The sequence below is a fragment of the Aythya ferina genome (assembly GCF_964211825.1).
Source record: "Aythya ferina genome assembly, chromosome: 8".
Lineage (NCBI taxonomy): Eukaryota > Metazoa > Chordata > Aves > Anseriformes > Anatidae > Aythya > Aythya ferina.
The window spans coordinates 31,802,782-31,818,504 of record NC_140304.1 but is presented as its reverse complement, the minus strand read 5'-3'; the positions used below and the strand labels follow the sequence as shown (position 1 = coordinate 31,818,504).

The 15,723-nt window shown below is 45.0% G+C and overlaps 1 protein-coding gene across 1 annotated transcript in view; it reads right to left on the bottom strand.

Annotated features, from left to right (window-relative positions):
• The window catches only part of PDE4B (phosphodiesterase 4B), a 180,882-nt gene that overhangs the window by 135,221 nt on the left and 29,938 nt on the right, over positions 1 to 15,723 (bottom strand). The window lies entirely within an intron of this gene.

Sequence of the window (15,723 nt, the reverse complement as noted above, 5' to 3'; positions counted from 1 at the left end):
GAAACACACAAAAAATCTGTTCTGTACTAAAACACCACAAAAACAACTTCTACACTTGTAAGGAAAAAAAAAAACAAGCATGCAAGGAAGTTAAAGACGAGATGATAACAGTATGAAAACACTACAGAGAGTGGCAGAGCATCTTTTGAGCTGGTCAGAAGGATGTGACCCTTTAAACGTAAATACAGTAATTCTCTTTAAAGGAGGAGGAGAAAGGAAAGAGAATATCCAGGCAGGCTAAGGTGAAAGGGCTCTGATCTGCACGCAGGAGGCTGGCTGCATGCTGCAGGTATCGATTACACAGCAAATCACCATCAGTTCCCGTCGGCTTTTCAGTCCTATCCACAAACATCTTGCAAAATCATCCACATGCCTTTGCAAAAGCATTAGCATGCCTTCCCCGGCACCAAGCACAAGGCTTTCTGTAGAGCTTCCCTGCACGGCTCAGACTATAGGGTTACCAGACATTTTGCCCACCCTTGCCACTAAGCTATACGCAGTTATTAAAAGAAAAAAAAAAAGATAAGTACCAGGATCTGCCGGAGCCTAACCTAAGGATACTGGAAATGACGGTGCTATCTGATGCTTAGAGGCTCACACGGTAGCAGAGAGGAACGTTTAATGCTTTAGGAATTATGACGTGTCAGACTGTGATCTGTTATTCTTCATCTCGACTGTACTGACAGCCAGTGAAAGACAAAGGGAAGCTCGAGAGCTATGCTGAATGATAAATAAAATCCGTGCAAACGCTCAGAATCTGGAATTCCAGACAGGAAAAAAATAATTTTCTAACTCACCAGGGAGCAAAATGAGATACTGGAGGGGTTTTGTGCCAATACATCTCATATTAGAGAAACAGTGTCTCTGTGCCTTTTCATCCAGCTATTCAAATGGCAAGGAGAGAAGTGGGGAGCCCACCCTTTAAAAGCACTCTGCAATGAAGCGTGCTGTACAATGGCATGCTCCTCGTACTGCACGTGTACTTTCCCTACCAGAATTCAGAGCTGTTTCACGAGCAGTGTCCATTAAGGGAGCGCTTCTCATTATTTGGACACCATAAATTAGTAATGAGGTGTCAACCCCGCAGCCCATCAAGGACGCTGTGGTAAAATGATGCACCGAGACTGATGACGGAGGGAAGAAAAGCAAGAAGCATTAAGCTAGGAAGATGGGAAGGGAGAGCATGAGGAGAAGCAAGCCCACATCTTCCTTGTGGAAGCACGAGGAATGAAAAGCCAAAGTGCCACCCTGCTTGGGGCAGCCAGAACACCAAACTGAGGTCTAGGGTGCAGGGTGCTTGATACATAACCAGTGAGTATTCTGCATGCTGACCATGGGCATGGCAGATTTCTTCTATTAAACATCCTCCAGACCTCGGCAGCAATGGGATTGAGTGGCTGCCTGATCCAGGCTGCAGAGCAGCTCTCCGTTTGGGGCTGCCATCCCTCGTGCTGCCAGCCTCTGCCGTTGCACACACGCTGCGTGCAGCCGATGTCTACGCAGTCTCTACCCATTTGTAGTACTGGAGTCCTGTCAAGACACGCTGCTTTGCTTCGGGGTAAGCCAAGAGGTGAGAACAAGAACATCAAGAGACTTGAACTAACTGGCATGAAAGCTTGGTATCAGAGTAAACTTGGGGGTAATTCTGAAAAAGGACAGTGCTTGCTGAGGTTATGGTCAGCAACAGCAAACGAGGGACATGTACGGCACCGAACACCTGCAGAGGTTACCAGGCACAAGGACCAGTTTTCTGAAGTTCCCCTTGCATAAAGACAAAAACGGGCAATGGGCATCTCACGTGTGTCCGACCTCCTGCAGCAGTCCTGAAACGCAGCAAGGCAACACCCTGCCTGTCCTCACAGATCACCGAGCAGTAGGGGCAGCAGCCCGGGAGTACGAAGCAATTCCAGATCATCAGAAAAGCGACCAGCAACACAAAGAAAGAGCTGTGGAGGCAGAACGGGTGATTAAAGAAGGGCCTGGTAGTGATGGCAGGAAAAAGAAGCAGCTCGAAAGAACAGAGGAAATTAAGGAATTTTTAAAAGTTTAAGTGTACTTGGGTGATTTGTCATACAACCCTCCTAATGTACCAAAGCGCCTAGGATTGCAGAAGGGCTTTGTGTTTCTTTTTGGGATTACTGATATAGGTGGAAAGCAACATTTTCAAGCATGCAACTCCTCATCAAAGACTGGTCTTCGTTATGTTGAGAGCACACACAATTGCTAAGCAACAAGAATACATACTGCTTCCTTACACTACCGCTACTATTTACCTGCTTCTAAGTCGGAGTTGCCAGGATAAAACAAAATGCCAGGGAAGAGACAACGGTGAGAAGTCCTGCATGCTTCAGCAGGAAACGAAGAGAGGTTAGTTGGCTTTGCACAGCGTTTCCAGTCAGTGGCAAATTGGGTAATTCTTCCATAAGGCACGCTCCATAGAAGCACGTTTAGATATAACCAGTTGGGAAGCTCTTTCCCCGTTCCTCAGGTCATTGTTCCATCCGTACACATTAGCGAGGCATCCCAAAAGAATAACACTAACCCATCAACAAAATAATTAGAAAAATCTTCCAAGGTATTGCAGTTTGCTGATACTATTTTTTTTTTTTTTTTTTAATAAAAAAATAGAGGAAGAAACCTAGATAAAAACACATCTTAATCAAGTACAGTCTCCTTCTCAGAAATCCTGACTTTTAGTACTGTATCTTCAGGAGCAAAAATAAATATTTTGAAGAACGTTATGTGTGCCAATCACTAACAAATAGAAAACAGATTCTCCCTGCATATTTTTTTTATTTTTGTTCAAGGGATTTGAAGGAATTTGAAGTGCTCCTGAAGCAATAAAGAGAGTCCGTTCTTTTGTACTTGCTATTCCTGGAAGGGCTTTGATGGCAAATGGGGAGAGCACCAAATTCCAGTCCCTCGTACACCAAGCAAACAGATACACATATATGAAAGTCAGGCATCTGTGCAAACACGGGGAGTAAAGGTCACCCAGGAGAGATGGCCATCTCCAGAGCCTTCATTAGCAGCTGATGATGCACAGGAAGGGAAGGACTCAGAGCCAGCATCGGTCTTTTAGACCATAATTTGAACATGATGTTAAAAACTATTTGGCCCATGATATTATGGAATCTCACAGCGCTGCTGCTACTTAACAGCTGGATTTCTGCCCCATGTACTTGCTGTTCCTGAAGATGGCTGAAGGTAGAAAATGGGCTGGGAGAGGATCTAAGATGGACCTCCAGGAGAGAAGCTCGAGGGGCCCATTAGCTCAATTAGCTCAGAGAGAGACAAAGGGGCGACCTGATCCTAAGTAGGAATCCTAAGATCCTAAGTAGGGAGCGTAGGGAGCACTTAAATCACCTTCCCTCTCCAACAGGTCAGCCAAATCATGTTTCTGTTATAAAAAAAAAAAAAAAGGGTTGATGACAAAGTAGGAGTCGTCATGCAGGAAATTAGAAAGTGGAATTACAATTGGGTCATGGAAATAAGGGAAGAGTTTAGGGGAATAGAGAGCAGAGGAACATCTGAGCTTGTAAGGAAAGAACAACATTCAGACAAGAAGAGGAAAAGGAAAACAAGGTAAGGGAGAAAAAAAAAGGTCCAACAATTTTCTGTTGGACTAAACCAATAAAGACGCGTGATTAGAGAGAAGCAGAGACGATGAGCAGGTAGATGAGAGTAAACAATATGGGAATAGCTACTGGGACTGGAAAGTAATTCAGTTAAAAAGAGTGCAGGAGAGCAGGGAATAAATCTGCAGTGGAAATGTCACAGGGCTGCCATGGATGAGATCTTCAGTTTGAGACCTGAGGCAGAGGATGCGATTGCTGTATGAGCCAGCAATGGCAATAGGTAAAAGCTATACAGGCTATGGGAGGCAGGCAAAGATGCAAGGGGGGAAGGAAACTGGAAGCAAACTGGGAATGGCCAGGAGGAAACAGAACAAGATCAAATGGCTCAGTGAACCAGAAGGTGCAGGTAAGTGGCCAGGAAAAGGGGTGCCAAGGAATGGTGTTTCTACGTGGAGTTAGAAGTCACCGCAGATGAAAACGTAAGGATGGGGAACACCAGCACAAGGGTTCACAAGAAAGAGCTGGGAAGGCTCTGTGAGAAGAAGAGCTAGGTGATGCAGCACTGCTGGCCACATGGAAGACAGTCAGAGAACAAAAAAAGGCTGCACAGCCAGCGTTGTATGTAAGAATGTGTGGTGAACTCACACCCTCCCAGTGCTGGAGGTAGTTCCCAGGACTCTACAACAGAAGTGGAGAAGAAGGGAGAAGGAAGGTGAGGAGCATAAGCTGAAGACAGCGACATAAGTGAAAGAGGTAGAGCGTGTGCTTTGTGCCTTTTTTATTCCAATTCCATCACGACCGAGCACCACGCTGTGTCTGCTCCACTGGCGAGTGCACTGGGCACACCAGAATCAGAAGCAGCAGTCATTAATTCTTCCCATCCTAATCCTCACGTCACCATCAGCTCCCCTCAAAGCAGCAGCAAACCCACTGAAAGCCTCTACTTAAACACACAGCCGTGACTGACAGCTTTAAACCACCACACCAAAATCTGATGCTTCGGAATAGGAGTTTAGCCTGAATATTAAGAATTTGTCATTCTAATTGAAGATGCGTTCAATCAGCTCCAACATCCCACAACACGGAAAAGGAAAGCCTCAGCACAGCCCAGCAGTCACACTTCCAAAGCTTGCAGTACAGACCTAGTCTAAGGACTAATAATAGCATTAATGTCACAACAGAAGCATTATCTGGAAGCAGGGAAGAGATGCTGATGCAGTGAACTCCTTCAACCCTCCCTTAATATCTTCCTTAATAGAGGCCCAATGCAGGGAACTGTCCTTTGGGCTCAGAAAAGGGAAGCTTTATGATTTGTTTTTTTCATCTAGTTTTGTTTTAATCTTTTTACATAAAAAAACACAACACCCTCATGCTCTCTCCCTACCTTTGCTCAGTTGCAGTGCCTGCTGTCTCACAAGCCAGAACTTCTAAAAGATGGCCCCTGAATAGCTCCACGACAGAAAACTTTAAATGACATGTTTGAGGATTTTTCTTGTATTTTCCTGAATGTTTCCAAAATTGAAAAGCTGAATGAGAGGCAGAAATACATCACTAATTGCTGGTTTGCAAGACGAGTTTCCCACATTTAAGGGAAAAAAAATAATAATTACAATTCACTGCAATTTATACTACCATTGGGAGATAACTTTTTTTCTATATTCAATAGTTTCAAATTATACAGCCTGAATCTCCGTTCCCACAGATTTAGGGGCCTCTGAATTTTCCTGAGGGGCAGACACCAGCAATTCTTGCACTGGGCTTTGACGTGACGTTTTGGAGCGCTATAAATGGCCACAGCAGACAGAACCACAGCACCTAGCAACACTTACGTGTGCAGCGTAAGAGCTGAGCCAACTGCAAAAGCAAGAAGCAACTGGAAAAGTCTGTCTGTGTTTAGTTCAGAGAGCCTGGACGGACAGCAGCACAAAGAAATTGTGTGCTTTTAAGAGCTTACCAGGACCTGCTCTATCTAGAAGGCGTCCTTTGGAGTTCTTCCCGTTTAATTAGCATCCAGTTGCTTTAAAACAGATTATTCCGTATTTATCAGGCAGCTCATTCGTTAATTTTGGGTTTAGACCCAACAGCTGCGGTCTCTGCATACCATTTCCTAAGTTTTTAAGTCTTTAAAATATCCAGTACCTCCACCAAGCTGAAGGAGATCCAGAATCCTTCGTTTATTTGTGACTAATCACAAAACCCCATCCCTAAGAAAGACACCCTGAGAGTCCGTGGTGGCTTGGACGCCCGGCTGCTCACATCGACCTGGTCCTCTAGGTCAAGCAGACCCCTGCACCATCTGAATTTCTTGCACTTTTTAACATTTAAACAAAAAATTACAGTTTCTTACGGTGCTACAATGCCATTTTTTCATGTGGGCCTTTATGTTGTTACCTCCTAGGAGCTGCAAATGAGGAGATAAATTTACGTATTAAAAACCCCTGGGGCATGATGTAAGACACAGTACTCATAGCAGTAATTTCCTTAGCAACTTTGTGCTTGATTTAGAATATTTCTTAGGAAATTTTAGCTGCCGTCTACATTATCCCTAGTGAGTAATCCCTTATGTCAGCCCGATCTGTATTACTTACGATTATTTTCTGATTTCAGAGCCATAGATTAATACTTCACAATAAGCAAACTTATTCCTCAAAGGCATAAACCTCGGTGGTGACTCCGGAGAAAAAAGAAGCTAATGCAAGGCAGTCGTACAATTTCACACATCCCTTACAGACGAAGCGATCAGAAAAGGCTTCCTGCTTCTCCACAGACAGCTCCCGCTCAGCAGCCAGCCTGGGCTCTTTGCTCACTTCTGCACCGTGTCCAGGGGCTCCTGACACTGTTCCTGGCCAGGATGTGCAGTGAGTCGGTCAAGGAGCCTCCCTGCTCAATACGGAGTGCAAACAATTTTCTAGTTTTCATGCAATGAGAATGAAAACGATCCAAGACAGTGACAGGCGTCAAAAATCAATATTGTTCTGTCAGAGCAACATTCTTCCTGATAACAGATAACCCCATCCAACCGTGTCCCCTTTGCCAGCTCATTTGGGCACTGCAATGGGAATGGTCCAACAACAAATGCCCAGCCCTGGACAACCCCTTCTCCTCCTTTCAGAGAAAGGATTTAAGCCACTTCCACAAGCAATCATTTTTTGTTATTGGTCTCACCTGATGGACAGGACCCGATAACTCCACCATTAATCTGGATCTGATTAGTTCCAGTACTTTACTCTCACTCTCCCGGGTTTAGTTCTGCTGTAGTTAACTGAGAAAACATCATTCCTGCTCGCACACGAGTGATTTTGGTTACTGTGCTGTGGTTCAGATCATCAGCTTGTCACCTCTCTCCAATTAAACAGTGGAAGGTTTACAAATGCATTTATTCATAACTATTGTTCCCCTAAAAATCACTACGTTTACTGTTCAACTGCGAGGCTGGAAGCTCCAGCTTTGCCAAGTGTCTTGAGTTTTGGTGCTAAGAAACCGTACCAAAGGCACTGCGCACCGCAGTCACAACTCACATCCTGCTTTATCCATCACAGCTCAACGAGAGGAATAAATTCACAGCCACAAACCTAGAGACCAGTGCACTGTCAGTGCCAAAAAAAAAAACTATGGTGAAGAGAGGAGCCAGCCTTGGTCCCTCCAAGAGTAAAGTCTCAGGTTTTCATTATTGGAAAGCCAGTGGTAGCCAAATCCAACCTAAGGCACTTTCCATTGTTAAAGGGCTGCAGCTGGAGCATGTGGCAGCGCCACAGCCACGGGGCGAAGGGCTGGCTCCGCTGGCAGGCCCAGCATCACCGTCCTGCAATAACCACGGCCACGTGGGACAACCCAAGCCAGGGATGCAGGGCTGAGCACTGACAGAACGAACAGGTTCATCGTGTCCTGATAACCAGAGCTCTCGTGTCTCAGGGGAGTCTTGGCAATCGGAGAAACTGCTCACAGCAGATCAGAGATAACTGAGTGCTGTTAAAAAAAAATGAGTAGCTTGGTTACAAGTAGTTAGAAATGTGCTTTAGAAGTGACTTTGCTGAGTTTGGGCTGGGGAAGAGTGCGTGGTGCATGGGATCCTGCTGCTTACACCATGGATCTGCTGAGAAGGAGAAGGCAGCTCTCCAGGTAACAGCACAAGCCGGTTCTGATCTGACTAATGATAACTTCATCTGAAAGGAGAGAAGTTTAGAGATAAAAGAAAGTTGTGTCAAATTCTTGTCTGATTCAGCTTTTATATCAACTGTATTTCCATAATCTCCATTTATTTTATATTCTTGGGAGGATGAAGTTTGAACATAATATTTCAGAAGCTTCATTGTCTTTTTCTAATTAACAGTGACTCATTTCTTTCCATTCTAGATACATTTCAAGCTGTCTTACTTCATTCTGGAGAGAGGTGTATAATTATAATTGAATCATTAAAAGCCTTTTCTGTGTGCCGACAGCTACCTCTGTTTTGAACGACTAGTACCTCCAGGCAAGCCTTGCAGTACCAAACTTCTGGATCATCTTCAATAAAATTCATGTCCTCGAGTTGCAATTCATCCAAAAAAAGGGTTGCTATCATTTTGAGCATGTAAGCAGACTAAAATCCAACAAATAAGTGCAAATTACGAAAAAATATTATATTGTAAAAATTTGCAAAAAAGACATTTTGTACAAAATTAAAAAATGAGAAATAATGGAAATTAAAACCTACAACTAATCCAACATTGTGTTTCTTCTGAAAATTCCCCTGTACCAACCATACCACGTATAAATCACAGTTAGCCAATCTAGGACTTCTGGCAAACACAAATATCAAAAAATATTCCAACTGGGACAAAGATCCAAGAACTTCAAAAAAACAACAGCTCCAGACGATGTCTAAAAATAGGCAGTCAAAACACTTATCTGTGTATTTTTTTTTAGCTGAGCAATATCTGCAGCGATAACTCGGAGATAAGACCTTATCTCTGCAGCACTGGGCGTGCGGCCGTACCCAACTGCTGTCCATAAAACGAGCTCGCAGCGAGCCCCGTGTATTTGGGTTCCCCACCAATTTTCCCATCGTGGAGGATCCCTGGGACTCGGTCTCACGGGAAGACTTGCTTGCAGTCCACCCGTGAGGTGTTAAAGGGAGCTGGGGCAGGAGAAGCAACCATGACAACAAATTCAAGGAATTTTCTTCTTCCCATGCTTGACAGATACCCCCTGCCTCCCACCTTGCTGAACCCAAACAGATTTAAACCTCAGCGAGCTTCTTGATGTGATATTTATGAACTACCTCTAGACACCATAGGAAGTGTATCACGACAGAACACTTTCAGCTTTTCAGAGACGATCCTGAGGGGCTCCCAGCACCCCAAGCTCCTAGGAAACCCGGTGTTCAGCACCAGGAACGAGCAGTTCTTAAATGCAGCAGGTAACATTTCAAAGGAAGCTCCACGGAAGAACAAACAAAATCACTGAGCAGGTAAAATCTGTTAGGACTGTTCCCAGTGTTTCATCTCTTACGTCCCAGTTTCTTACATCTTTCTTGCTAAGAGACCTAGAACAAATCATGGTAATTCCGTTACTCAAACCTACATCGCCACACACATTGTCCAGAAACACCACAATGTCATTAAAAACTACCTTCCCTGCAGAATACACAATATATTATGAGGAATACAGTTGACCTCCTTTCTTCCTTTTTCAGGATTCATGCATGCTCTGGAAATGCAGCACAGACTTCTGAAATACAGGCAGCATGTTCAATCAGAAGAACCGATTCTGCTTCACTACAAGAAAATAGGATGGGATTTATATAGGTAATAAATGCTTTGGAGCAGATGACGTTCAGAGGTCCCTTCCAAGCCCAACCAGTCTGTCATTTAGATATTTTTAAGTATAGGTGCAAAGAAAAACAAATACAATTTTGTTTTTTCCCCTCTAGGTTTTAATTTTTCACAAAGCCAGCTCATCTATTTTTTCCTCCTGTTCTAGGGTTGCAGCACATGCCCTCAGTTCTCATCCAGTTGTATTTGCAATGACCTGTGAAATGAAACTGCAGCCTATTTCATGGGGTGAGCAAATCTCCATTCCCTTTTCCCCCCCTAACTTTCCGTGCCTGCCCCTTGGCTCAGCACCACCAGCACGGCAGCGGCCGAGCCCAGCCCCAGCTGAGGTCAGTGTCTGCTGAAGGTGTGGGCTCGGACTCAGCTGCCCCAAATCACTCCGAATTTTGTTGTTTTGGGTTTAATGCTGCATCCGATGTGCTGCCCACGATCACCACCTGGAGAACAACCTGCAGCACTGCAGGCAGCAGCCTGGGCGCTGCACAGGATGGATGGAGCTGTGCACCCTGCTGCAGCCATGCACCCACCCCGTGCTCTTCGCATGTCCCCGCATCCTACTGGCTTCAGCAAGAGTTTCAGATGGGCATGCAAAACAGAATCAAGCCCTAAATATTTTACTTTCAGCTTTTGACCACCACCAGTTTGCACTGGCAAATGACCAGCGCTAATACAACAAGCTTACACACACAGAAAGCACTATAGTTTACTGTGGTTAATGTAAAAAATTCCTTAAAAGCAAAGATTAATGATTTCTTTTCTTCTTTTCTTTTTTTTTTTTTTTAAAGTGAAAAGCACACAACCTGAAGAGCAACCCATTCTATTAGCCTGCAACTCCCGACAAACCTCAGTCCTCATTTCCTGCTCACGGAAGAGCGAGGCATGGTTTGTGTTGGACAATTAGCACAGATGTTCCAATACAGCATCTAACACCATCATCTAAATGTTTAATAGAATTTCTATGCCCTGAGAAATTGCACTCAATCGTTTATTTAATATTAAGTGTATCAACTCTTTACAGAATTCTCAAAACTGCCCTATTTCCTTATGGCTTGGAACAGCCACATCCCCTGCTTATTATTATATCATATTCTTATAAACAGCTTATTTCCTTATGACCATGAAACTGTTTTGTTTCAGCACAGAAACTTGATGCACGATGGCCAGTGCATCTCCACAGCCCATAGAAATGGTGTAAAGGAGAAGTGCTCGCTGCCAAACCCAGCCCAGGAGCTGCTAAGGATCAAAGAACGGGGGAAGAGAATTATTTTGAATGCTCCAGGTGTAGCTACAAATGCATCGTTCACACCTTTGTTCTTCTTTCTTGCTTGGATTTATCATCACAACGCTTTAGTTAGGAAACATGGAAAAGGATTGCTGCAAATATTTTAACAACTGTTATGAAAATAGAGGCAGTATTTGTACAAAAGCCACTTATAAGGCTTCTACTTTCAGACCGCTGCTTGAAGGTCTATATCCTATATCCTATATCCCTTTTCCCCGGTACGAATGACAGAAGCTGTTTGGTATGGGCACTGCCTTGCCATTTTCACACAAAATGTTATTACAGCACAGCCAGCTTAACACTGCTGCTTTGGAGTCAGCCTGCCCATTTTTCTCTTTATTGGTTACAGCAGCACTGGTCTCCAGAAAATACAATTCTAACATTAAAGAGAGAGAGAGAAAGAGAGAGAGAACCCTCGGGAGCTGCTTTATTTTTAGGTCCCCATGTATCTTCAGTGAAAACGTTATGCAAGTCATGGCTCAGCCTCCCACAGTTCTTACCTCTGTATTACCACCAGAAGGTGAATTTTGGGTGATTCCAGAAAAAATGTGGCAGAAAAACACTTATGAAAGGAATGAGCTATGCCTTACTTCCCCCTGCCCCTCCCAAATAACACGTTCTGTATTTGAACCCTGTTATTCCTTTCTTCAAATCACAGTCCCCGTCACCCCAGGAACAGCTGGACTCCCACAATCACATTCTCAGCACGTCCCCTAACACAGCACTGATGGCGCAGACGAATTTTGTACTGTCACAGTGATGGCAGAACCAAATCTCACCTGACCAACAAAGCCCAGTATTTATAAAAGGAAGCAAAGTCTTGGAGCCACTGCGATATAATCTGGCCGTGTTCTCCGAGATGCAAGGTTTCACAGAGCTTGGTAACATCCATGCGTGGTTATTCCGAAGTCCCCACCTGAGCTCCTGTATCAGAATTAATTCCACTCGATTTGTTGGCATCCTGCAGTGGCCAAGAGGCAGCACAATCATTTAGATTGTGATCTTGCTCTAGTACATGCTGCTGGAAATCAGACGAGGTCTCTTAGGTACACAGGGATTGGGGCTGGGAAAGGTTGGTTTGGGTTTAACTCCATGAAGTTAACATACCCTGTGCAGCAGAGGCTTTTGTACCAACAAGAAATGGGAAAACTGGTAGAAACTGGCTCAGCAGAGCGCACACCCCAACTACACACAGCAAGCATCTTCCCAAGGATTTGATGGATTTAACAGGAGAGAAGTGACCCCAACAAAGGCAGAGGCATTGCACCCCTTCAGAGCGTTCACTAGAGCAATTCTTTGGTGATGAGGTTTTGATTTATCCCTGCGTCTCCAGAAACCACCTTATTGCTTTTCTGGCTAAGGTGATAAATTTCCACAAAGACAACAACGGCTTGCACAAGCAGGAAACAAAACCCCAAACCAAAAGGGATTTCTTTGTTCAGCACACAATGCCCATGCAAAGCCTCACCTGATGGAAAACACCAAACATAATGGTGTAACGAGGAATCCATGTTTCAGAAAGCAAAGTCAGCTGATACCACGAGGAAGCTCTTCTATAAACTTACAGTCATTAAAAAAAATGAAAAGAGAAATTTGCGCACAGTCGACAAATGAAATAATGACATTATTTCAAAGACTCATGTTTCATGTCATAATAATGAGGTGCTTTGCAACCGTCTACGGGATTTTGTATGCACAGAAATAGCTCGCAGAAAGCTCAGGTAAACCTACACACTTCTCCACGAGTCTTTGTCGTGGTTTAACCCGGCTGGCAGCTAAACACCACGCAGCCGTTCGCTCACCCTCCCGCCTCCCTCTCTGGGACGGGGGAGAGAAATGGAAAGTGAAGCTCGTGAGTTGAGATGAAGACAGTTTAATAAGACAGGAAAATAATAATAATAATAATAATAATAATAATAATAATAATAATAATAATAATAATACAATGATGATAATAGTACTACTACTAATAATATGTACAAACAAGTGATGCACAATGCAATTGCTCACCACCCGCTGACCGATGCCCAGCTTAACCCCGAGCAGTCCGGCCCCCTCCCCCCGGCTAGCCACCCCTATATATTGTTTAGCATGACGTCAGATGGTATGGAATACCCCTTTGGCTAGTTTGGGTCACCTGTCCTGGGTCTGTCCCCTCCCAGCTCTTACTGCACCCCCCCAGCCTGCCCGTTGGCAGGACAGAGCAAAGGCTGAGATGTCCTTGGCTTAGTATAAGCACTGCTCTGCAACAATTAAAGCATCGGGGTGTTATCAGCACTCTTCTCATTCTAAGCCAAAACACAGCATTCCACCAGCTACTAGGAAGAAAATTAATTCTGTGCTAACTGAAACCAGGACATCTATCCACCCCTTATTCCATACCATTTATGTCATGCTCAGGTTACACTCTTTTCCATACATTCTAATTAGTCACCTATAGTAATCATGGTAGTGATAACATACAGTATAATATACTATTTAACATGGTGCAATTCAGTTCATGGGCTATTCTCACCCAGTATTAAATCTCCTTGAGGTACACACCGGACCTCTCCGTTCTTTTGCATCACCCACCAAGTATATCCAGGTCCCTGAGCGAAAACAATTCCACGAATAGGTTTGCCTTTTCCTGAGGCAGGAGTAGCCCAGACTGTTTTACCCAGCATATTTTTTACATGCACTACAGGAACTTTATCCCCATCTACAGTACGTAACAGGTTTGATTGGGCAGGTCCAGCTCGGTTGGTAGATCCCCTAGTATTGACTAACCAGGTGGCCTTTGCCAAATGCGTATCCCAGTTTTTGAACGTCCCAGCGCCCATTGCTTTCAAGGTAGTCTTTAACAGGCCATTGTATCGTTCAACTTTCCCGGAGGCTGGTGCATGATAGGGGATGTGATACACCCATTCAATACCATGTTCTTTGGCCCAAGTGTCTATAAGGTTGTTTCGGAAGTGAGTCCCATTGTCTGATTCTATTCTTTCTGGGGTGCCATGTCGCCATAGGACTTGCTTTTCAAGGCCCAGGATGGTGTTCCGGGCGGTAGCATGAGGCACAGGATATGTTTCCAGCCATCCGGTGGTTGCTTCCACCATTGTAAGTACGTGGCGCTTGCCATTGCGAGTTTGAGGGAGTGTGATGTAATCAATCTGCCAGGCCTCTCCATATTTATATTTCAGCCATCGTCCTCCATACCAAAGAGGCTTTGACCGTTTGGCTTGCTTGATTGCAGCACATGTTTCACAGTCATGAATAACCTGTGCTATAGCGTCCATGGTCAAGTCCACCCCTCGATCACGAGCCCATCTGTATGTTGCATCTCTACCTTGATGGCCTGAGGTGTCATGGGCCCATCGGGCTATAAATAATTCACCTTTATGCTGCCAATCCAGGTCCACCTGAGCTACTTCAATCTTAGCAGCCTGATCCACCTGCTGGTTGTTTTGATGTTCTTCAGTAGCCCGATTCTTGGGCACATGAGCATCTACGTGGCGTACTTTCACAGCCAGGTTCTCTACCCGAGCAGCAATATCTTGCCACAATGCAGCAGCCCAGATAGGTTTGCCCCTACGCTGCCAGTTGTTTTGCTTCCATTGCTGTAACCATCCCCACAGGGCATTTGCTACCATCCATGAATCGGTGTAGAGATAGAGAACTGGCCATTTTTCTCGTTCAGCAATGTCTAAAGCCAGCTGAATGGCTTTCACTTCTGCAAACTGACTCGATTCACCTTCTCCCTCAGCAGCTTCTGCAACTCGTCGCGTAGGACTCCATACAGCAGCCTTCCATCTCCGATGCTTCCCCACAATACGACAGGACCCATCAGTGAACAGGGCATATTTCTTTTCATTCTCTGGCAACTGGTTGTACAGTGGGGCTTCTTCAGCACGACCCACCTCCTCCTCTGATGATATCCCAAAGTATTTGCCTTCTGGCCAGTCCATGATCACTTCCAATATTCCTGGGCGACTGGGGTTTCCTATTCGAGCCCGCTGAGTAATCAGTGCAACCCACTTGCTCCATGTAGCATCAGTTGCATGATGCGTAGAGGGGACCCTTCCCTTGAACATCCAGCCTAGTACCGGTAATCGGGGTGCTAGGAGGAGCTGCGCTTCAGTACCGACCACCTCCGAAGCAGATCGAACTCCTTCATATGCTGCCAATATCTCCTTTTCAGTTGGAGTATAGCGGGCCTCAGATCCTCTGTATCCCCGACTCCAAAACCCCAGAGGCCGACCTCGAGTTTCCCCAGGTTCTTTCTGCCAGAGGCTCCAGGTGGGGCCGTTCTCCCCGGCTGCAGTGTAGAGCACATTCTTTACATCTGGTCCTGTTCGAACTGGCCCAAGGGCTACTGCATGGACTATTTCCTGCTTGATTTGTTCAAAGGCTTGTCGTTGTTCAGGGCCCCATTCAAACTCATTCTTCTTACGAGTTACTTGGTAGAGTGGGTTTACAATCAGACTGTAATTTGGGATGTGCATTCTCCAAAACCCCACAACACCTAGGAAAGTCTGTGTTTCTTTTTTGTTAGTTGGTGGAGACATAGCTGTTATTTTGTTGATCACATCCATTGGGATTTGACGACGTCCATCTTGCCATTTTATTCCTAAAAACTGGATCTCCCGTGCAGGTCCTTTGACTTTATTTTGTTTTATGGCAAAACCGGCTTTCAGAAGGATTTGGACTATTTTCTTCCCTTTCTCGAAAACTTCCTCTGCTGTGTCACCCCACACAATAATGTCATCGATGTACTGCAGGTGTTCAGGAGCTTCCCCCTGCTCTAGTGCAGACTGGATCAGCCCATGGCAAATGGTAGGGCTGTGTTTCCACCCCTGGGGCAGCCTATTCCAAGTATATTGGACTCCCCTCCAAGTGAAGGCAAATTGTGGCCTGCACTCTGCTGCTAGAGGGATGGAGAAAAATGCATTAGCGATATCAATTGTGGCGTACCACTTGGCTGCCTTCGATTCAAGTTCATACTGAAGTTCCAGCATGTCCGGCACTGCAGCACTCAGTGGTGGCGTGACTTCGTTCAGGCCGCGATAGTCCA